General features: G+C 44.4%; 1 protein-coding gene across 1 annotated transcript in view; it reads right to left on the bottom strand.

Annotated features, from left to right (window-relative positions):
* NRIP1 (nuclear receptor interacting protein 1) overlaps window positions 1-23,470 on the bottom strand; it is a 76,716-nt gene extending 53,246 nt beyond the window's left edge. The window contains exon 1 of the mRNA XM_044284539.1: window positions 23,296-23,470. The gene's annotated coding sequence lies outside the window, so the exon portion shown is untranslated. The remainder of the gene's footprint in view (window positions 1-23,295) is intronic.
* Between the last annotated feature and the right edge of the window lie 403 nt (window positions 23,471-23,873).

The raw sequence follows: 23,873 nt of genomic DNA, 5'->3' as shown, positions 1-23,873 counted from the left end.
ACACATGGTTCATTCTTTAAGTTGGACTTCAACACATTGTACCTTGTGTTCTTGCAAGCCATGTAGCTACAGCGATGCATATTCAACATATATAATCCTGTGTTCTTGGACGCAATTCATAAACATATTTTTCCTGACATGAAGAAGACCTTCCTATGGATGCCTCTCAAGTCTGGTATGGGTCATATATCTTTGCAGCAGCAATAATTACCGGGTCGTGGAACAGAGGTCAGGTTACTCCCTTATCGCACATTCTCCCATGACCTCCAGAACTGGAAAAATATCAGAGATGGAAAACTAACCTCTATTAACCTCCAATAACCCTCCCAATCTGGAAGGTCATATGGGCAAAGGCAAACAATCCGTGTGTGTGAAATAAATGTTACCGAAGCTTTTTAATGAACAAAAGGAAAATAAAATAATTGGCTGCATCCCATATTAAACAATCCTACAACATGAGGACTACTAGTCTCTGAAACATCTACACCACACAGAACTCTCTTCTAAATACAAAATAGTAGATATAAGTCCTTGATTTGGTCTACAATGTCGCTTGCCATTCTTCATTACATTGATATTTCAGGGAAAATGGTGTGACAGACAATATGGTGGCTGGCTTTACAGCTTCCACAGGGGTTGTGACTGAGCGTTTTTAGACAGTCTAGTTCCAAACCCAAAACCTTGGTACAACTAGGTAGATGTTCCACTAATGAGCTACAGCCGTGGTCTACTGGTAGTCTGCTTTCCCAAAAGCAGGCATAAAAGGGGTTCTCCAAGGTTTTGACAAAATTCTAGCTTTCATACAACCTGTGGAAGGAAGATCGTTTCACACTTACTTACCATTCTGATGTGCCTCAGATTCTGCAATCTAGTCTGTGCACATGTGACTGCCTGAAGGCTCTCCCACTAATGTCTCAACCGGATATACTCCTAGGTCTTCTTGTTCAGGTACATAATGTACATGCAACTGAACAGGAAGACATAGGAGCATATCCTGTCAAGACATCAACGGAAGAGCCTGCAGGTAGTCAGTAAGTCAAGTAAGCACTTTGGAATTGGTGGCACAATGGTAAGGTAAGTAATTGTGACACGCTCTTCCTTCCATGGGTTACATGAAAACCCCAGAGGATCCTTTGGACTATATTTTAAAATTTTAAGCTTTATTTATTAGTTCCAGCAAGCTGTTTTGGCACAGAACTGCCTGCTGGCGCTCTCTAGATCCGGCATTGCCAGATGTTACCGGAATGCCCGCCCACCTCATTGACTATAATGGGGTCTGGATGGGACTCGGCTGCTACCCAGCAAATATGATGGAATTCGGCCAGACAAAAACTGCTGCACAGTCTCTGCTGGAACTACTGACGGCAGTGTGAAAGAGGCCTAACCTAAAGACTATATTTTATCAGCCTACAAAAGGAAAAATACAGTAGCAAAGAATTCAGAGTATGCCGCATCATACATAATGTATAACTATAAAAGTAGTTCTATGATTTACAATAAACCTAATACAGGTAGGTATTTCCTGCATCACAGTCTCCAGACCCACAGAATTTTTTACTGTCTGCTCTGTACTGATGAGGGGCAAGGACCCTGAAACAGCGGTCTTCAGATGGGTGTCTCTGGCTGCATATCCATCTTAGGCCTCTTGCACATGAACGTTGTGCATCTATTCCGTGCATTGGGGGCCACAATTTGTGGTCCCCAATGCACGGGCAATGTCCGCACCGCAAAAATATAGAACTAGTTCTATTTTTTGGTGGTGCGGAGGCACAGACAGAAACACCACGGAAACACTACGTAGTGCTTCTGTGGGGTTCCGATCCGTGCTTCCGTTCCGCCTCTCCATGATTGCGGACCCATTCAAGTTCATGCGGAGTGCACACAGGCCGGTGCCCGTGTATTGCGGACCCACGGTATGCGGGCCGCAATATGGCCACAGGCACACAACGTTCGTGTGCAAGAGGCCTTATGGAAAGTGAACAGACGGCTTCCCTACAACTCTAGGCTACAGTCTCTACAGATATCCGCACCTACTTCCTGTGATTCAGATTTACTGGTATATGTTGCACAGTACGCGTCACGTATAAACGTTAGCACAATAACCAAGAACCTCATAAAACCCGCTCACTGAGGTGACCGTGAGGTAACAGATGTCAATGTTGGTTTAGAGCGCGCCATATACTGAACAACGCCTCACTGTTAACAATAAGTATGGGGCAAGGGGTACAAGCAAAGTCAATGATCTGTTTTCCGAAGGGGTGTGACAGCTTATATCCAGAACAGCAGAAGAAAAAAAAAACACCGCCTCTGATGTTCACAGTCAACATATTTTTTCCCCTTCGTTGCCAAGTCAATCACACGTCCTTGAGACTGTGTTAATATTAGACAACACCGCCTGACCTCCGCTTGACATTAAACCGGAGAACAACCTTGAACTGTAAATGAACTACAAACCTTATCCCCGGCAGCTTTCTCTCTCATCAACATTTTATTAATAGTATCGAATTGCGAGAGATAACTCAATTCTAACTTTACAGAGAGTCACGCGGTGGACACAAACACATTTAATGGGATGCATAAGCAAAAAAAAAAAAAAGAACGTAAAAGACATACCATCTTACAACATAAAATAACAAAAATATCACAAAGCCAAGTAGAAACGGTGATCAGAAACGATACCTAAATAAGAACCTGTTTACACAGATACAGCAGTGCTGGGTCGACCACCTAACGCTGCGTTCACACCTGAGCGTACGGGATGGAGCGCTCTGTATGTGCATTTACAATCGCGGCTCTGGAACAAGCAAACGCCCATTGTCGCGCGTCCCCGGAAGTCTATGTACAGGAACGCGCAACAAGACGCCCCAAAGAAGCTCCTGTACTTCTTGGGGCGTCGGGCGTTTTACAGCGCAATCGTACGTGCTGTAAAACGATCAGGTGAGAGCCATTCCCATAGGGAATCATTGGTTCTTGCCTGTTGAGCGTTTTACAGCACGTAGGAACGCGCTGTAAAACGCTCAGGTGTGAACCCAGCCTAAGACCTTGATACCATAATGGTATCTGCAGGTTTTAAAGGGGTTGTCTCACTTCAGCAAATGACATTTATCATGTAGAGAAAGTTAAGATAAGGCAGTTACTAATGTATTAGTTATTATATTAGTATCTATATTGCCTCCTTTGCTGGTTTGATCCATTTTTCCATCACATTATACACTGCTCGATTCCAGACATTAGGACCACCCTGCAATCCAGCAGCAGTGCGTGTGCTTGCACACTATAGGTAAAGGTGTCAGCCTGCAGCGCAGTGGATACGAGCAGCGTAAATGTGGTGGAAAAATGAATCCAGCAAAGGAGACAATATGGACAATTACAATACATTAGTGTCTTGTATTAATCTACATGATACATGCCATTTGCTGTGAATAAGAAGATAAACCTACCACGTTATGTGGACTCAAGATGGTGCTCTCAATGCAGGAAGAAGACAGCCTCAAAAGTTACCGTAAATACCAAATGTAGATCTGCTACATCAGTGTATGTAAATGCACACATATACCTGTATACAAATCACGGGTAGTCCATTCACCGGACTATGCACCAAAATTCTGGTATTCTGTTTTGACCTAGGAACAGAATACCAAATCACTGGATCTGGCATATACCGGACACTGCCGGCACCCAATGGATCCCATTTACTATAATGGGGTCTGTCAGGCCACCAGCAGGGGTACCAGCATTCTGCCAGACAGTCTCGCTGCATGCTGCAGCATTTCATCCTTTTTTGCCAGAATCTGCAGTGCATAGGCACCCAGCCTAACTTTCTGGAGCCCACTGGGTGTCAGGAGGTCACCCTGTTGTACATGTACAGTGTATAGCATATCTTGTGGTTATGCCATAAATGTCCAAGGTGGGAATACCCTTTTAAACTAGCTTATATGCCAAATGTGCTCCACAGACAAAAAGATATACATACTGATACAAGCGCTACATACTAACCAACATTTAAAAAGTAAAAAGGGGGACATTTTAACCCCACCTGCTCTCCTGGCACCTTGAAAAGTATCAGAGTGGGTTCAGTATATATGTGTAGACTATCTTCCCTAAATTAACTGTAGGCCAGCTGGCACCAAAGGAGGTAGCATTTAGCTAAGGTTCCTGTCCAAAAAAAGGTCACCTTGCCGAGGCGGATGGGCACAAAAGATTTTGATTAAAATATATTTGCTAAGAACCTCACGTTTATTCATATGGCGAGTATGGCATTAGTTCATATATTGTGTGTTTGCAGAGGGCTGTTACATGGTGTTTGATATTCTATATCATGCTGGCTCAGTGGTTACCACTGGTGCCTTGCAGCGCTGAGATCTTAGGTTCGAATCCAATCAGGGGCAATATTTTCATGTAGTCCCTGTGTATGTTCTCCCTGTGTTTGCGTGGATTTCCTCCGGGTACTTCAGTTTCCTCCCACACTCCAAAGACATAATGATAGGGAATTTAGATTGTGAGCTCCATGGGGGACAGCAAGTGATGATAATGTCTATAAAGAGCATCGGAATATGTCAGCGCTATATGTGAGCAAAATAAAAATTCATCGCTCCAATAAAATAAAGAATAAAAACAGCATTTTGCTTATATTTTAAAATTCTGCTCCGACCAATACAACACGGAAACATCTACTCTCATGAAAATGATAAAGGACACTTCACGTGTCAACATGGTAGATTTTTTTTTGCCCTTTACTCCAAGACAGTCATTTAGCATGAAAAATAGCAGAAGAGTAAGAGGACTGTGGGAAATCTCCTTAATTGTCACACAGGGAAGACACTCCTGCACTCCTCTAATTAACGCCATGTCTTCACGTTGTGACCTTTTGTTCTCTTCTATTATCCCTACCAAGCAGAAGTTCAAATGCTTAAGAAAAATAAACTTAATTGGGGAATGTGCAGCGTGCAGTGACTGACGGAGGATAGGAAAGCTTTGTTTGCCATGTCATGTAGGTTACAGTTCAGGCATAAAGCGGATTATAAAGAAGCACGTTGCACGTCTCCTTCATACACCTACTATGCTCGATGACGGCTCCGCTCCTTTGTGTGCTCTTTACTAAAATGCCTTCTTCCCTAGAATCCTAAATTACAGGAGCATAGAACATTTACGGGAAAATCAATGAACCCTGAGGTCAATTTCAAAAGGCAAAAGGTAAATCTGATGTTGAATCTGTGCAAGATCTAAACATAAAAAAATCTACCCAAATGAACGGGTGAAGAAAATGCAAAACTGAACTGCTTACGGTGACTAGGAAAAATCAATATCATAGAAGTAAAAGTCTGTTATTCCCCAGTCCGGCTACTGGTAACGTGGTGTGTACTTCACAAGGCCTCTAAAGTGCCTGGTGGTGGACCACAATAATGGATGCCATAAAACACCCTCATGTGTACAGAACAGCCTATGCTATAGAAAAGGTCACCCCACATATAGAAGAGGACTTTATGGATGTGGTGTTCAGAACTTGCTCTAAAGAGGGACATAGACACCAGATATTTGTCATTTGATAATGGCAATGCCAGTGGAATCCACAGCAAAGTCTACAATGCCGACCACATGGTTTCTCCAGATGTCTACTCTTGGGGAAACTGGAGAAAAGAAGAAGACGACGTTGGATGACGTGGCAAATACTTTTCTCCAGTAAAATATACATGCACTCTGGTGCAATCTGAATGTTCATGGAGGAGGATAGTTGCTAGCTGGATATCTACTCTACGTTTATGGCTTCCATTAGACACAAGTAACCCAGGAGTCGGAATATATTAGAAGGTTGTACCTGGTCCCGATTCAGACATTGGTTTCCACTGACGTCCTTCACCCTAAGGCCTCATGCACACGGCCGTTGTTTGGGTCGCATCCGAGCCGCCGTTTCTGGAGGACATCTAATTTGCACACTTTTTTCCCAGGGAGCATTGCCTGTTAGACATCTGAATCTTCACAGGGAGAACAAATGCCTTCCAAGAGCTCTACCAAAGCCATCTTACTCAACTGACTAGAATCCTACTTTGTACTGACGAGGAGCAAAAAAATAAAAAAAATCACACAAAATGCAGTAACTTGCATGAGCAAGGTCATAACATTGAAAGAAAAGATATGGCGGGAAACCGACTCTCAAAAAAACTCCAACTCACACGAGCTTTCATGTCTCGAGACCTCCACAGAGCGCCTGTCATCATAATCCTGGTTCACTAAGAAGCTTATTTGTCTAGATGCATAGCTGAAGAGACGATTCCCCAAATCCTTTACCAAGCAACGAAAGGACATATTCCCAGCAACCCGTATAATGACGGGAGCTACATTACCAAGTTAGACGGTATGGATTATGTGTCTCTAGGTCAACTTGTAAGAGATTATAAGGGTATCTAAATTCTCCCATTTTAAGATGAAGGGCATGATTCACTAATCTGCATGATGTCATCCTGAGCTCATTAGAGGCCAACGGCCAATCCACAGTCATTTATCTAGAGTTCTTAAGGACAGAGCAGTGGGAGATATAAGACCTTCGATAGTCATACATAGTAAGACATTGAATCACAACATAAATTTAGATTTAAAAAAAAAAGGGAACCTGTCATCACTGAGGGCAGCATAAAATACTGACAAAAATGCTGATGTCAGCGGTGTGTCACTCATCAGCTAAAAGTAAGAGGTTGCTGAGAACCAGCATCATAATCATTGCAGCCCAGACCTTGAAAAGAGTCACATCTACCCGAGAAGAGTCCTGGTTATTCATATTCTCCTGCTCTCCCCGTCCTACCCGATGATGATTGGCAGTTCTCTCCTAGAGAGAAAGGGAGAAAACTCGGTAGAAGACTGTCAGTCATCAGCAGGTGGGCAGGAGAGCAGGAATAACCAGGACTCTTCTCAGGTGGCCGGGACTCTTTTCCAGGCCCAGTCTGCAATGATTGTGATGTTGGTTCTCAACAACCACTTACTTTTAACTTATAAATGACAGACCCCTGGAATCATCTCACCTGTCTCTAACTTAAAGGGCTTCTGTCAGCCCACTAAACCCTTTTTTTTTTTTTTCCGTTAATATTAATCCCTACACTGCAAGCTCCCTGTACATATGCTAAATATTAATTTTCGTTCAGTAGATATTGTTAAAAATCAAGTTTTATCATATGTAAATTACCTTGCTACCAGCAAGTAGGGCGGCTACTTGCTGGTAGCAGCCGCATCCTCCTCTCATCATGACGCCCCCTCCGCCGTTTGATTGACAGGGCCAGCGAACGGGTTTGTTCTCTGCTGGCCCTGTTCGAATTCAAAATATCGCGCCTGCGCCGTACCTTTCTTTAATCGGTGCAGGCGCACTGAGAGGCGGCCTCTCTCCCGGCCGCTCCATCCTCAATGCGCCTGCGCCGGGTGTGGATGTGACGTCATCGGCGCAGGCGCACTGAGAGGCGGCCTCTCTCCCGGCCGCTCCATCCTCAATGCGCCTGCGCCGGGTGTAGATGTGACGTCATCGGCGCAGGCGCATTGAGGATGGAGCGGCCGGGAGAGAGGCCGCCTCTCAGTGCGCCTGCACCGATTAAAGAAAGGTACGGCGCAGGCGCGATATTTTGAATTCGAACAGGGCCAGCAGAGAACGAACCCGTTCGCTGGCCCTGTCAATCAAACGGCGGAGGGGGCGTCATTATGAGAGAAGGATGCGGCTGCTACCAGCAAGTAGCCGCCCTACTTGCTGGTAGCAAGGTAATTTACATATGATAAAACTTGATTTTTAACAATATCTACTGAACGAAAATTAATATTTAGCATATGTACAGGGAGCTTGCAGTGTAGGGATTAATATTAACGGGGAAAAAAAAAAAAGGGTTTAGTGGGCTGACAGAAGCCCTTTAATGTTGCCGTTAGTATGTGCAGCATAAAGTTGATGACAGGTTCCCTTTAAGTAAAGACAAACTCGGATGTAGCAGAGCTATAAATTCGAAGGTGAATCAGTGATGACGTCAGCTGGCACAAACATACTGTGAATAAACCGATTTGCAAGTTTAAATATGTGCATCACACAGTGCTCACTTTTATTAGGCCAAGAAGTTAAAAGGATGTCCGAGAACATTAAAAATCTTGGACAACCCTAAGATGTCTTATAATAATAATAATAAATTTAAAAAAATACACTTTATACCGTTTCTCCAGCTGGTCTACATCTGAGGACAGTGATTGGTTGAAGTGGTCACATGCTTTATCCAGGAACGTCACCATTGCTGTCTGAAATCGGGTGTACAGAACCAGCGCTGGAGAAACGGGGGAGCATGTCATTTTTTTTAATTTTTTTTAGGGGCTGCGTGAAATTTTTTATTATCCCGGTCAAACCCTTTATGGTACGCTGGGATGTTTCACAATAAGATCAAGTCTTTTAATCTTTAATGCTGCAAATTAGGCTAAAGGCTCTGCTTTATCTGACATATGTCTGATAGACAAACATTTGGCCAGGGAATCAAGATCACTTTTTCAGACTTTACATACAAGCGTTTCTCTACACAATGATAGGGATGGGAGGGGTTCGTTCACTGAGACGGTCTGCCAGGAAGAGCTGAAAGAGGGAGGAGATGAAAGAAAAAGCCTCCAACTCCTGCACTTCTGAACATCTCACTGTTAGCAATCTTGAAAATCCAGAATATTTTCACACATACTCCTCCATTTCAGTCTTAAAGGGGACCTTTCATCTGTTTAACCCTAGTCTAATTAGGGTCTTACCTTATAGGGCAGCCCCCACTGATGTCATTCCACTTTTATTTTTTTTTCAAAGTTCGTCCGCTGTTGTGCCCTGTTGATTTCGGCACCTTATATTCTAATTAGCCAACTTGGTTATACTAGGCGGAGACTGGAGTGGTTCTCTTCTCCCTGGCTGTGAGCGCATCCAATCAGAGCGCACCGCTCATAGACAGGGAGACTGAGCTCCGCCTAGTCTTTAAAAAAAAAAAAAAAGTGACATCAGTGGGGGCCGCCCTATAAGGTAAGACCCCAAGTAGACTAAGGCTAAACAGATAAAAGGTCCTCTTTAATACCTACCTGTTCATTAGCTCTAGGTAGTAGTCCCAACAGGACACACTGCACGGGCAGTTTTACATCTTCAAGAATAAGCACAGTAAAAACAGTCCTCTTCTAGGGTGGTGGTCTTCTCAAAGAAAATTAACAGTATGCACAATATAATGGAGCTGAAAATCTATCATAGAAAATATGGTCTGGATAAGGGGGTGGTCTTTTGGAGAAACAACTAAGTCCTAAAAGACCAACTCAAGCAGAGTACTGTGTGAGGCTACTTTCACACTGGCGTTTTTTGCGGATCCGTCATGTATCTGCAAAAACGCTTCCGTTACAATAATACAACCGCATGCATCCGTCATGAACGGATCGGGTTGTATTAGGTCTTCTATAGCCAAGATGGATCCATCTTGAACAGCATTGAAAGTCAATAGGGGACGGATCCGTTTTCTATTGTGTCTTGCTCCGCACCACATCACGGACAGAAAAACGCTGCTTGGGGACAAAACTGAAGCGTTTTCTTCCGCTATAGGGATCCTATGACGGATCTCAATAGCGGAATTGAAAACGCTAAAGTGAAAGTAGCCTAAACTGTTTATGAACACTATGAGGAGGACAGCTGTCATGAAAGTGAGCACCTGGACAGTTTTATGGGAATTCAGTTTTTAGGTGTACACTCTCCTTAGGGAGAGAGCACCTTAATCAGTGTGAGGAGACTTATAGGCCATACATGCTCCTCGAATTCTGGGAGGGAAGAAATGCAAATGAGCTCCTAACAAGTTCACATTGACTATAGGATAGCTGCCTTACATCTGGCGGCATTAGAGGCAGAGCTTGTTAAGAGCTCATTTGCATTTCTAGACACATTTCAACATTCTATCATAAATCCCAACCATCCCGTATCCGGTGGGATAGTCCCGGATTTTGGCAGCTTTCCCACAGTCACAGGAGGGCTGAGGTATGTCCTGACTTCAACTGTATCTGCACAGAACAGTGCAAGGACAGGGATCCCCGGCCAGGAAATCTGCTTGTGCGCTCTCCTGCTCAGCCCAGAATGCGCAATGATGTCGCCACATAGCACTTTCTGCAGGGCAGAGCATAATGTGGTCCATTCATTGGTGCAATGGGGGTAGGGGAGTATAACTTTTTTAGAATAATAAAAACACTAAGGAAGCAACATTATTGTAATGGGGGCATTAAGACTACCTGTACACGTTGCCGATTCCGCCTATTTTTCCAGTGTGGGTTTTCATGCAGAAAAACTGCCATACAGTACGATCAAAGTGTCTCAGATTTCACAAATCTCATGTACACTTTGTGTTTTATTACAATGCGAAATCTGCATATTTCGAAATAAGGAGCATGTCAATTGTTTGTGCAGATTTCACCATTTTCAATGCAAGGGAGAGATCTGCTGCAAAACCGGATCAAATCCGCACCAAAAAACCCAAGTAACAGATAAGGTTTTTAGTGGGGATTTCGTACAGAAACGCACAGAACTTTAGGTGGAATTTCTGAAAGACAGAAGGTAGCATTACTGCACTGTAGGAGGGCTATAACTACATTGTGGGGGCATTAAGGGGGAAGAATTACTGTGTGGGGGCAAAAAGAGGACTGGGTGGGATTGGGCATGTATAGACAAACACTGGGTGGAATAAAAGGCATGGTTTAGAGTAAAAAAATATAGAAAATAAAAAATCATTGGGCTTTTGAAAGGTTGGGAGGTATATAAAACAGTACGGCATCTTTTTGGTGGCACTACTGGTTGGTCATCTATCAGTAGACTCATTTTCCATGAAAGGTCATGGGCACATTCACCGGACATAAATAGGCAACTATTATTTTTTTTATTTCCTGAAATCAACCCTCAGTCGACAATAAGTGCTACCCCACAGACTGGGGACTTCTTTCCAGTAGCTGATGATCCTCAGGTCGTGTCTTTCATATCATACCATACAGTTCTCATGCAAGTCAAGTTCAGCTCACAAGTTCAAAGTCAATTTCTTGTGCTTTTTTTTTTACTCCGGTGCATAAATCAAGCAGTTCAAGCATAGACATTCAGAAAAGAGGAAATGTCTTTAGTGTAAAAACTGTAGGGGGGTAAAAGTTCAAGTTCAATATAACAAAGTTTACTATGCGTCAAACACATAAAAGACGAGAGGGACGAGAGTAAAGGGTGTGAGCAACAGGAAATAAAAAACAACTTCTCCGGAGCAGATGGTTTGTAAGTAAGTGGGTGCACCGTGTGATATGGCACACTGCCGTTGCCAACTAGACTTCGGATAAAAAAAATATTAAAAACGAACTGTGGTCCATTAGCTCTTTTTGTCAGTCCCCTCTCCCTGCTGTCACTCACGCCTGTACTTCCTTTTCTCAAAGCTTATAGAGTCCTGCTGATATTGAAGATGTCTGCACATCATCCATATTTACACAATCCACAAAAATTTACGTTCTGTCTCGTATTTTAAAACTAGATGCTTTGTGAGAGCCAGAATCTATTTTTTGGAGCATATGGACCAATAAGATGACACATTTGGAAGGCATCCTGATATCTTCCATTTTCCTTTAAGAAGCAAGCGACCTTATTTGCGATCTCACCAGCCGTCAGTACTTTGATACTAGTCCATTTATAACCCCAAACTACAGACTCCACACATGCAGTACAAAAAGCATCTTTATTGAGTCTCGTAAAAAAAGACATACAATACACATACAAGCGTCAATGCAGAAGGTACTGTGATAGTACAAGCCCCCCAGTACCTAGGTCCAATGTATGTCGCACTGATAGACATATAATTGTAATGAGGTAAGAAATAAACTCCCACCGTATCCTGTATCTTATGCACAAGTATAGAAGCTTGCAACACACACGCCACCTTTAAATCACCCCATTGCACCTGCGAGCGTGCGGGAGACTCAAACCCATTGGTAATAACAATACACCAACTATGGATGCGGAGTGCCTCCTGAAGGGAGGGCTAATACTATGGCATAACAAAAGATACAATACTTAAACGGCAAAGATAAGAAAAGACATACAGACCAGGACCTGGGGAGCACAGGACAAACCCCGGCGTAAGTTTCGCTGCGCCACGACCCCAGAGGAAGCGCAGAGAACTCACCCAAGCGCCGCAGCCTCTTCAAAAAGGGTGATCAGTGGCGGTGTCAGGAGTCAGACCTCACCAATCAGATATTAATGACCTAAACTGAGGATAGGTCATTAACATTAAACTCCTAGAAAAACCCTTTAAGGCCCTTTTACACGGGCCGATTATCAGGAGCGAATATTCGTCCAAACGTTTATTTCCGATAATTGGCCTGTGTAAAGTAGCTGCTGATGATTGATATGGCACCCATCATTTCTAATCTGCAGATTGTCCTGTCTAAACAGGGATCTACTGCCAAGAAACAAGGATTCTCTTCGGGGATGAGCGATCACAGGAGAAATCTCAACTTCCCTCATAGAGTCGATGATCACTGCATGGAAATTATGCAGCTCTCACCTCCTCTACCTAGCAGGCAGTTATCGCCTGATCTGTTAGCCCCTGAAGAGGGGCCTTTAGATAATGTTCACATCTGCTGCAGACTTCATTAGAATTGGTGAGAAGGATAACGATGAATGCAATGCAGTTCACTGAAAAAACACAGCAGAAACTGACTAACCCCTTAAAGGGCATCTATCAGCAGTTTTGCATCTTTTAGGCTGGGTTCAGACCTGAGCGTTTTACAGCGCGTTCCTACGCGCTGTAAAACGCTCAACAGGGAGAAACCAATGCTTCCCTATCGGCATGGTTCTCACCTGGGCGTTTTACAGGGCGTCTTGTCGCGCGTTCCCGTACATAGACTTCCGGGAACGCGTGACAATGGGCGTTCGCATACTGCCGGAGCCGCGTATGTGAGACGCTGGAGAATCGCGCATACACAGCGCTCAGGTCAGGACGCTCAGGTCTGAACCCAGCCTGAAACTGCCTGACCTGTTACATGTGCGCTTGGCAGCTGAAGGCATCTGTGTTGGTGCTATGATCGAATGTGTCCTCATTGCTGAGAAAAATGAAGATTTACTATATGCAAATAGGCCTCTAGGAGCAACGAGGGCGTTACCATTACACCTAGAGGCTCTGCTCTCTCTGCAACTGCTGCGCCCTCTGCACTTCGACAGGAGGAGACCGTGAAAATGTCATCACACCGTGTCCTGTCAAAGTGTAGAGGGCGCGGCAGTTGCAGAGAGAGCTGAGCCTCTAGGGCGGTGTAATAGTAACGCCCCCGTTGCTCCTAGAGCCTCATTTGCATATATTAAAACATCAATTTTTTTCATCAATGCAGGCACATATGAACATGGGACCAACACAGATGTCTTCAGCTGCCAAGTGCACATGTAACAGGTCAGCCAGTGTCATAGGTGCAAATCTGCTGACAGATGTTCTTTAAGACAAAATGGCCTGCTGACCAAGGGTGGTTTCCCTCAGGAGAAGGCAGCGTGTTTCGGTTTCCGTTATCCTGTGCAAATGGAGCCTAAAGTAGTGTAGAAACTGATATTAGAGAACTTAGAAATGTGGCTGTCCAGCTATTGTGCAACTACAACTCCCATCATGCCAGCCACAGACATTCCCGGGAAGCTGGGAGTTGAAGACCACAGCTATAGACCAGCACTACTGGAATATGGATCAGTATGGCAAGGTCCTCCTGTTCTCCAGTTGACTCCATGTGGTACATCTCCTACATCATGTGTGTGTAGGATAAAGGTAATGGTAAAATGTAATACAAGCTACCCATAAAGCGTAGTCACTGAGGATCGCATGTAAACTGCGTGAACCCAGCAGATGCAGAGCGAACGCTACTTATTACCTGTCTTATCAGAAATGCAGATATAGGATAAAGCGGTGATGGCTCAGACACCTTGGGGGAGAATTATCAAAACAGGTGTAAACTGGCTTAGTTGTCCATAGCAACCAATCAGATTTCACCTTTTATTTTCCAAAGGAGTTCTGAATAATGAAAGGTGGAATCTAATTGGTTTGCTATGGGCAACTCAGCCAGTTCTATTTTACACCTGTTTTGATCTGCATGAATAAGTACAACTCTCAGCATGCACGCTGCAAGTCTCTGTCGCAAAGGCAAAACTCCTTAATGAAGATTTTTTTGGGGGGTATTCTCCGCTACAAAAAATGGTTTTTAGAGGAGAATATACAGCACCTCTTGGAGGCACTATAGAGACAGCCAAGGGATCTGTAATACACTCAAACATAGACGCTATGTGTCATGGTCTATGTATGAGGACTGCAGGGACAACACCCTTTTTATGAGGAGGGTTCCTGGTACCTCGAAACAGAAACAAGCGGTTGCATTATTTGTGCGGATCCGTCTGTGCAGATACAAGACGGATCAGCACAAAACGCGAGTCTGAAAGTAGCCTTAGAATGCATTAGGATAAAACTGATCATTTTTTTTCCCCGTATTGAGCCCCTGTGACGGAATTCAATACCGGAAAAGAAAAACGCTAGTGTGAAAGTACCCTAAGCAGCTGAGGAGAAAACATTAGGAGAGGTTTACGTCTCTGTTGCCCATAGCAACCAATCACAATGCAGCTTTCATTTCAGATTCTGCTCTCAAAAAAATTTAAGTTTTGCGGGGATTCAGTTGCTATGGGCAACAAAGGAGGCTCCGATGGGCAAAATACTCTTCGGAAAAAATCTGCTAAATAATTTGCAGGTTGAACCTCTGTCAGAAAGCTAAGGCTACTTTCACACTTGCGTTCGGAGCGGATCCGTCTGGTATCTGCACAGACGGATCCGCACCTATAATGCAAACGCTTAGATCCGTTCAGAACGCATCCGTTTGCATTACCATGAACAAAAAAAATTATTTTTTTTTTTTTTGTTCATGATAGTGCAAACGGATTTGTTTTGACTTTACATTGAAAGTCAATGGGGGACGGATCCGTTTGAAAATTGAGCCATACTGTGTCAACTTCAAACGGATCCGTCCCCATTGACTTACATTGTAAGTCTGGACGGATCAGTTTGCCTCCGCACGGCCAGGCGGACACCCGAACGCTGCAAGCAGCGTTCAGGTGTCCGCCTGCTGAGCGGAGCGGAGGCTGAACGCTGCCAGACTGATGCATTCTGAGCGGATCCGCATCCACTCAGAATGCATTAGGGCAGTACGGATCCGTTCGGGGCCGCTTGTGAGAACCTTCAAACGAAACTCACAAGCGGAGCCCCGAACGCAAATGTGAAAGTAGCCTTAGACTGAGCTTCGGGTTAAATAAATTAAAAAGGTCTTTCTGTCGTCAGTAGGGGAAGCTCCCTGCAAGCCAATTCGGGCCTTGTTCACATGGGTTAGATTTGATGTGTTTTTTAACATTGATTTCCTGCTAAAATCTACGTGAAATCCAACAATAATCCACATGTCGTGTATTTATTTGAATGGGCTTTCTGCAGCATCGTTCACATGCAGCCTTAAATGTTACACGTAGACATTTGTCTACGGGGCACAAAACATCTTATTTCAGACAGAAACGACAACAGGACTAATCATCTGCTGCACACACTGCAGCATGTCCGCGCTTAATCCATGGCAAAAATCCAAGGGTCAGTCTCGGATTTCTTCCAAAGAAATACACATCAGTTTTTAAACCAACATGTGAATGAAGCCTTTAGGGGACGTTCACACGACAGATTGTACAGCGCGGACAACCGCAGCTACGCCGATAGGGGGCATGTCTCTTCTCGGCGCGGCTGCCGCTTTAAAACAGCCGCTCCGAGATCCTTAGGGAGGCGGAAAGGAGGCAGCCACTGGTGGGTTTTTCGTCACAGCACCAAAAATCTATCGAGTGACAGTCGTTTTTGCAGATTTTCCACAGATTTTTGTACAGTTTTCGCACCGAATCCAGATTAAAATCCATGTTTTTTTTAACTTGCGGATTTGGTCACAGATTTTGATGCGAACATGCCCCAAATCTGACCCTTTTGCTTTGCACTGAAAATCAAGTAATTGACTCGCTTCAGATTTCAAAAGCCACACTGCAGGTCAATTTCCAACCTGAAAATTTCCACACAGTGTACACGAGATTTCGAAAAATCTTATCTACTGGTACTTTACTACTTTTTGGATTTTGCTCACTGAAAATCTGTGCATAATACACACCATACACAGAGAGCTCCCCCTAGTGATGGCAGCAGGCAGTCAGAATTTGGAGAAGATTTGGAGCTTTGCATAAAATCTGTGGTAGAGGGGAACTTTGCAATTTTTGCCAGAGGCTCCTATGCATTTGGAACCCCCCCCCCTTCCCCCGCTTAAAAATCCTGTGTTCGCCTGTGACAAGATCTCACATATGAGAGCGTTCAAGTTTAATAAAACACAACAGCAAGTTTTATTAGTTGCATTTAAATTCGAAGAATTCACACCGGAGTTATCTGCTCATGCCTTGTGTTCAGAGTCCTTACATTTCACTCTCCTGGAGGTAAAAGCGAGTCTGGAATGAGGGATATTTCTGCGTATACGGCGCGCACGTAAGTCAGGGTCTGCATTCAGCACTGCAGCTCAATTCTAGCCAAGGGCAAAGTGCTTAGCGCTGCAAATATCTACTGATAATTTTATGACTCACAAACCATAAAGATAATAAGCCGAGCAGGTACAGGTTAACCGAATTACAGCCTTTCTACAGCTAAATAATACAAATGAAAATCTTTGCTAACTAGAAGACCGGTCAATAATGGCCAATTTGCAGGACATGCTAAGCATAATGGGGGGGTAGGCAGCGCCGCAACAGTCTAATCTATTCAGACTCTGGATCTGCCACCTTGGCCTTTATAGGAGATATCTACTATAAGATACTGAACCCTAAATGTGGCGGTGCCTCCCACTGCCCACTCCCATTGTCTGTATTCCTGACGTCACACCCACAGCCCACACTTCTGCTGAAGCGAGCTTACAGCATCATAGGGATCTATGGGGTCCAGATGTAACTTGTAGAACACAGGCCACTATAAACCCATCTGAATTAGGCCTTAAAGGGGAATTCCAATTTTATGATATTACTGACCTATCCTCAGGACGGGTCTTCAATATCAGATCGTCCAGTAAGATTTGGAAACGTTGATCCTTTCTTTCATGGGAAGAAGCTGCTTCCAGAGGATTATGGTGGCAGCTTTCTCCCCTCTCCCCTTTCAGACGGGCATGTGTATGGAGGGCTCGGGAGAGACAGTTATCTAATGAGCGTGGCCAGCCTTACAGTCACAGAGGTCACTTTTTATGATGGCAACGCTTAGCTGAACAAACATTTGACAGAGGACAAATTATGTCAAAGCACATGCAATCCTTTACATAATTTAGCGAAGAAGCCTCCCACAGAACTTGGTTTATTGCTCCATTTGCACGCGTGGGAGCTGCACACTTCACCTTGGTGCAATCTTATTTTCTATATTGCAAAACGAAAAGACAATACATTGAGCCATAAAAGGTTCAGTAGAATCTGACATCCATCTGACAAAGGGTATGGTGTACACATGTAGCAGAGCTGAATTTTGCCAATACATTGTTGATTTTGTGTGCAGTGATAACTCACTCAGCTCTGCTACATCTGAGACTCTAACATCTAGTATGACCAGTGTTCTCAAGCTGATTCAACATGAGTCTACAAAATGAAATATATGAAAACTCTGCACATTCAGCCACAACAAAGCGTGTAGGTCAGGAGGTGATGAAATAGCCTTCTCCTATTACAGCAACCTGCGAGCAAAGTCAATAGCCACAATGGAAGCAACCACAGATGGTGGCTCCCATGAAAAATGGAAACCACTGCACGCCACGTCACCCTGCAACATTGACTTCAGACACATGACCAAATTGTGCATAAGTCCCGATGTGGTGCCTATAAAGTCATGCCAGTCAGTGTCAGGTCATATCAGTAGGGTTCCTGAAAAGCACAGGAAGCTTTGGACAACTGGGAGATATAAAAAGGTATATATAATATTTGTAGGGCTTCACACACATATATGGCTTTGTGTGCAAAATATAAATTAAACACACAAATAGGCTATTAGAAAAGGAGGCCTCAAATGGGGTCCATCTAGGTGGTCTAGGAGAACTAATAGTGGCTATGATCAGGGATGAGCCAGATGAAACAACTCTTTGACCCAGATTTAAGAATACATCTGTACCAAAAATCTGGCTTAGAAGTTTCTCAAATCGATACAATTTGACTCATCTAGCAGTCCTACACTTTTTTCCAATATGCTCAGGGAGTTGTGGAGCTTTGAGGCCAAACCACCCGCTTGCACCATTTTGTGTCAAAATTCTGGCGTAAAAATCTGTCTCAAAGTAAGCCAACCAATAGTTGGTATAGAGTCGGAGAAAAGTGTCTATTCCTGCACAACATGTATCATGAACCCATGTGATAAATCTAGTGCAGGTCTAGATACCCGGTCTATGGTTACACCATCTTTAGGATTAGCAAATCCAGGTCTTTGTGTCCAGGTTAGGAATTCTCTAATGATACGTTCCCCATTCATACAACTGGACATTTCAGGAGCCCAGGTCGCTCTTTTTATGAAGGCCCCGTGGATCTCAGTCAAGAAGCAAAAATAGGAAATAATAATACGGTAACCAGAAGACCCTTCTCACCATGGATCAATATCTGCCACCATCTCATATGAACCGTCAAATGCAAGCACACAAGATCCTGCACATGATTCATAAAGCAAAGGCCAGACCGTCAGCCCACAGCCTGGCTACTGGTTATATCCCGGTATATAAAGTATACTGCTATCTCTTTCTAATCAAGAATACATAGGAATCTCTTAGATAAGATAGCAGAACATTTCATGACCTGAGGAACACGTCAGAGAACACTTGATCTTATGAAGCAGCACGAAGACAACGTTGTGCCACCACAATCATGAAGGTGTATGTGGCCTTATACGGGGACAGTGGTTTAAACCAGGGCACACAAAATAGCATTAAGGAGTTAACGCTCTATAAACACTAGTCCATCAGCTGTAATCTCCTTGCACAAAGTCCAGCAGGAGGACATGGATCACTGACAATACTACACATATCTAATTCAATTATTTGCATGGGGACATGCAGGGCTGTGTATCGAGATGTCATTTATACTGTTCCCTTGTTGTTTTTAGGGGTTTAAGTCTTAATCCCCTCCTGACGTACACACAGTCTGATACCCGATACACTCCTTCAAATGCACGAACGAAGACCCCAAATGTAACTGCCCATCACTTTGGCGAGTGCTATTTAGAGGGCAACAAACACTGACTAAGGAGATGACGATTCAGTGATGGGATCATGTTCTCCAGAAGGCCAATGGTCTCCGAGATAACGTAAATCATCCCACATTCATAATCTTAGATTACAAAAACACCTATATATGTACAGGGAAAACAACTATAAAAAGCCCATCACATATCACAGCTAAAGACCTACCTGATTCATGGGAACCACAAGTCCAAGCAAAGTTTGTCAGCCAACACCTTAGAGAGTTTTCTGTGATCTGTGGTTCCTCAGAATATGAAACAGTTGTACTGGGCAATAGAGAATATAGGACCTCAATACAAAAGGAGCTTCAAATATAGGACCTCCTACAAAAGGAGCTTCAAAGGAGGTATATATGATATATATGTCACAGAGACATATCCTCAGTGAGGATCCCGGCAGAACCCCCACCAATATCTACAATGAGACCATAAGGTCCTTCCAATTACAAGGTCCCTTGGGGCCCATACCATGCAGTCCAATAGTATAGCTTGGAGAGGCAGAACACAGAGTAGATCCCGGTGCCCACGCCTCCATCAATGCCATCTTCTGGTATGTCTAAGGACAGCATATGGGTAAAATGCCCTTTCTTTTCACCCATTATGAGTTAAGCTAACCAGATACACCAGATAAAAGTCAGCTGACATTGCCGATTTTGGCCATTCTGGCCAACTTATCATCTGAAAATTCTACCAAGAAAATTCACATAAAAATGTGATCCATCAGGTTATAGAAAGGAAGGTTGGCAGGAAGTGTATGACGTAATTAGATGAATTCTACCGATCATTTGTCAATTGTGGCAAGGAACAGGAAGGCCATTTTTAAATGGAGTCCCAAGCCCTGTGATGGCTAACCTCTGATTTATCAGCTGTGGTAAAACTACAACTCCCAAGATGCACACTTGCTTGGCTGTTCTCAGAACTCCTTAGAAATGAATGGAGCATGATGGGAGTCTTAGTCTCACCACAGCTAGAGTCTAGTCATCACTGCCTTAGCTGGTTTAGTCTGTTAGGTTGCTGGTGGGAACACAACTGATCGTCACATTGTGGTGGACCAGAATCCTATGTGTATGCGATGCTAACACAGGGGTGTAGGCTGTAGTATATCTGGGCATACTGGGAATTGTAGTTTTGTAAAGGCTGGTCTAAGCTGGATTTTCCAAGGGGACAACAACTAAAAGGTCTCCACTGCAGAACATGGACTTCTACCTAGATTTTCCAGACTCCTGAACGCCATAACTATGGAGATATGCAGTTTGTCCGAGAAATCTCACTATATATAGGTAGGTTTGCCATTCAATAGTCTTGAGAAGCATTAATATCACCGCCTGTCCCCAAAACATAAACTATATTTGTATCTAAATTAAGTAGGTTTACACATAGTCCTAGGTAAAACACCATAGATCTCAATTAAAAAGTGCCGCCATATCATGTCCTACAAATATCCCACTTAGCAAATATGCAATATTTATTGGCTAGGAGAAGTGATGTGAACATGAACGGCCATGTGCTCACTACTATTTTTGGTAAGGACAGATCACAAATTGTTCCAAGGTAAAAATAAGGACCAATTGTTCTGTCTCCAACATTTGTGCTACATGAAATGTGACATCTTAAATTGCAATATAAGGTCAAAACAATGCAGGGGAAGCCAGCTGTGGTTAACGTAAACCGCACTTGTGTGATGATTACGACCATAACTTGGGAGAGCTGCCAGTTAGTGGGCCGTCAGCGTGAGTCACTGGAACAGTCATTTTCCCTCCTCTACATGACTTTGAGGTCGGTCTGTACTATGTAACCCCCATCACCCCACTGAGGAGATTAACTGTGACTACCACATGCAATAAATCACCAGCTGAACAGTCAAACATTGTGAAAGGGCGGTCTGGCCTGCAGAGCTTGCAATCTATCACATACAGCTGAGCCAGCACTTAGGCATTATACATTTCTGTATTATTCTTATTACTCGTCCTAATGTTTAAGCACCTTGGTGTATGGTGGTGATACATACATTCACTTTAAATGGTAATGATTGCGGTATTATCCATAATGACCATGACTCCACTGGGTAGTAAAGCCCTGTGGTTTATATGGGCGCTGTATGCAGCGTTACATATACCTACACTTGATTGTACAGCACCGCAATATGTTGGCGCCATATCTATATACCGCTAGGGCGCAACAGTATACATCGCTGCTTAATTAATATATATGACTACTGTCATGGCTCCCTCTTGAGATGCATAGACCTAGTAGATAAGGTTGGCCAGACTGGCTTATTTTGCCCATTCCGGCTGACCATCGGTTGAAAATTGTATGCAAATTGTCCATGATGGGCGATGGCAGATGAAGATGTGATCTGTCAGGCTGAAAAGTTTGGAAGTAGTTGGCTGAAACGACACATTTATGGCATGATTGCTCAAATGCGGCCGATCATCTCTGCGCAAGCGCATTGATAGGTTTGATCGGTCAGTTACTAGTAGGAACCATCTGCCGGAGGATTGATCGGCCACATTCTGTCAGTGCCGACTCTCACATGTACGACAGTAAGGCTGTCTGGTATAGGTTGGTGCCATATCACTATAGGGTTATTACTTCCCTCGATGGTACGGCACTACAGTGTCTACACAATATGATTGACATTACTCCTGATGGCGACGCTTTCTGGTATATGTAGGTGCCATATCAATACAGTTATGTCGCCAGAGGGTTAAGCTCTGCTGTATATGTTGGTGCAATATACAATATTACTATCACTGCTCCTTCTTGATAGTACAGCTCTCTGGTATATGTTGGAGCCATATATATATTCTGGTATTACTGTGCTGGTGCTATATACAATATTACTACTATTGCTCTCTCTTGATAGTACAGCTCTCTGGGCTATGTTGGTGCCATATATATATACTGGTATTACATTAATATACAATACTACTATCATTTCTTCCTCTTGATAGAGAAGCTCCTTAATATATGTTGGTGCCATGAATATACTGGTATTACTATGACGGTGATACATTAATGTATAATATTTCTATTACTGCTCCCTCTTGATAGGGAAACTCTCTGGTATATGTTGGTGCCATATCAATACACCGGTTTTATATAATATACAATATTACTATTATTGCCCGCGGGTATATGCCGGTGCCATATGAATATACTGGTATTACTTTGACGGTGATACATTAATATATAGTTACATAATCACTGTCATTGCTTTCTCTTGATATAAACCGCTCCGGTATATGTTGTGCCATAGCAATACTCTAGTATTACGTTACTACACCATATTACTATCACTGGCCGCTCTTGATATAAAGCTCTCCAGTATATGTTGGTGCCATCACAACATACTGGTATTACTATGACGGTGACACATTAATATACACAATCACTGTCATCGCTCCTTCTGGATATAAACCGCTCCGGTCTATGTTGGCGCCATGTCTACACGATGTCCCTTCCACGTTGTACAGCGCTGCCGCCTATGTCGGCGCCCCGGGGTACTGCTCAGTTACTGGAGATACAATGTATAACACACAAGTCTCACATCCTGCCAATAACAAAGTCTGCAGCCTAGTTTACTCCCCCACCCTGCCCAGCCAGTGTCCATTGTGACAGCTCAGGTAGGTGGCCCTGAGGCTACTGCTCTCCCCCCTGTTTCCTGTAAGTAACCAGCAGAAGCCCCTCCAGTGTGAGCCTAATCCTGGGGGGCCGGTGTCATGTCACTGTGCCAGATCCCAAGGTGGAGCATTACCTCATAGCCAGAGGTCTGATGACAAACCCAGAAATCTGCTGGTGACACGGGCTCCTGCCCCAGCCCCGGGGGACAATAGGGGGGATGCTCCGGGGACATAGGGGGTGCTCCGGGGGCATAATGCTGGCAGCCCCGGCCGCCCCTTCCTTCCTCCTGAGCCAGACACTGGGCTGCAGGAGAAGCACCACAGTCACGGCCATTCCCTGGTAACAATACAGCAGGAGGACTACTACTCACCCCAGAGCCAGGCCTCAGGTCTTCACATGTCCAGGGAACAGCACACCAAGCATCCACATTGTCCCCCAAATCCCAGAGTGCGACCTGCAGGGAGCAGCGGCTGCAGAGTCCTCCTCCTGTGTGAGGCTCAGGGCTCTGCTGCAATGTCTGAGTGTCCTCCTCCAGCTCACCCGGCACCGCACACAGGCCCTCCCACCGCCTGCCACTCAGCACACGGCGCTCAACCTTCCACCCACAGCACTGGAGGAGGAGGCGGCCCACTGCCAGCCTGACGAGGAGAGCCCACTGCCAGCCTGACGAGGAGAGCCCACTGCACTGAGGGATCAGTGCCCACACACAGCACTGGAGGAGGAGGAGGCCCACTGCCACCCAGCCGTGCTGCCAGCCTGACGAGGAGAGCCCACTGCACTGAGGGATCAGTGCCCACACACAGCACCACTGCCACCCAGCCGTGCTGCCAGCCTGAGGAAGAGAGCCCACTGCACTGCCACCCAGCCGTGCTGCCAGCCTGAGCAGGGGAGCCCACTGCACTGAGGGATCAGTGCCCACACACAGCACTGGAGGAGGCCCACTGCCAC

The sequence above is a fragment of the Bufo gargarizans genome, chromosome 3 (genome assembly GCF_014858855.1).
Source record: "Bufo gargarizans isolate SCDJY-AF-19 chromosome 3, ASM1485885v1, whole genome shotgun sequence".
Taxonomy (NCBI): Eukaryota; Metazoa; Chordata; class Amphibia; order Anura; family Bufonidae; genus Bufo; species Bufo gargarizans.
Note: the sequence above shows the minus strand (reverse complement) of the source record. Positions and strands in the feature narration are given on the sequence as shown.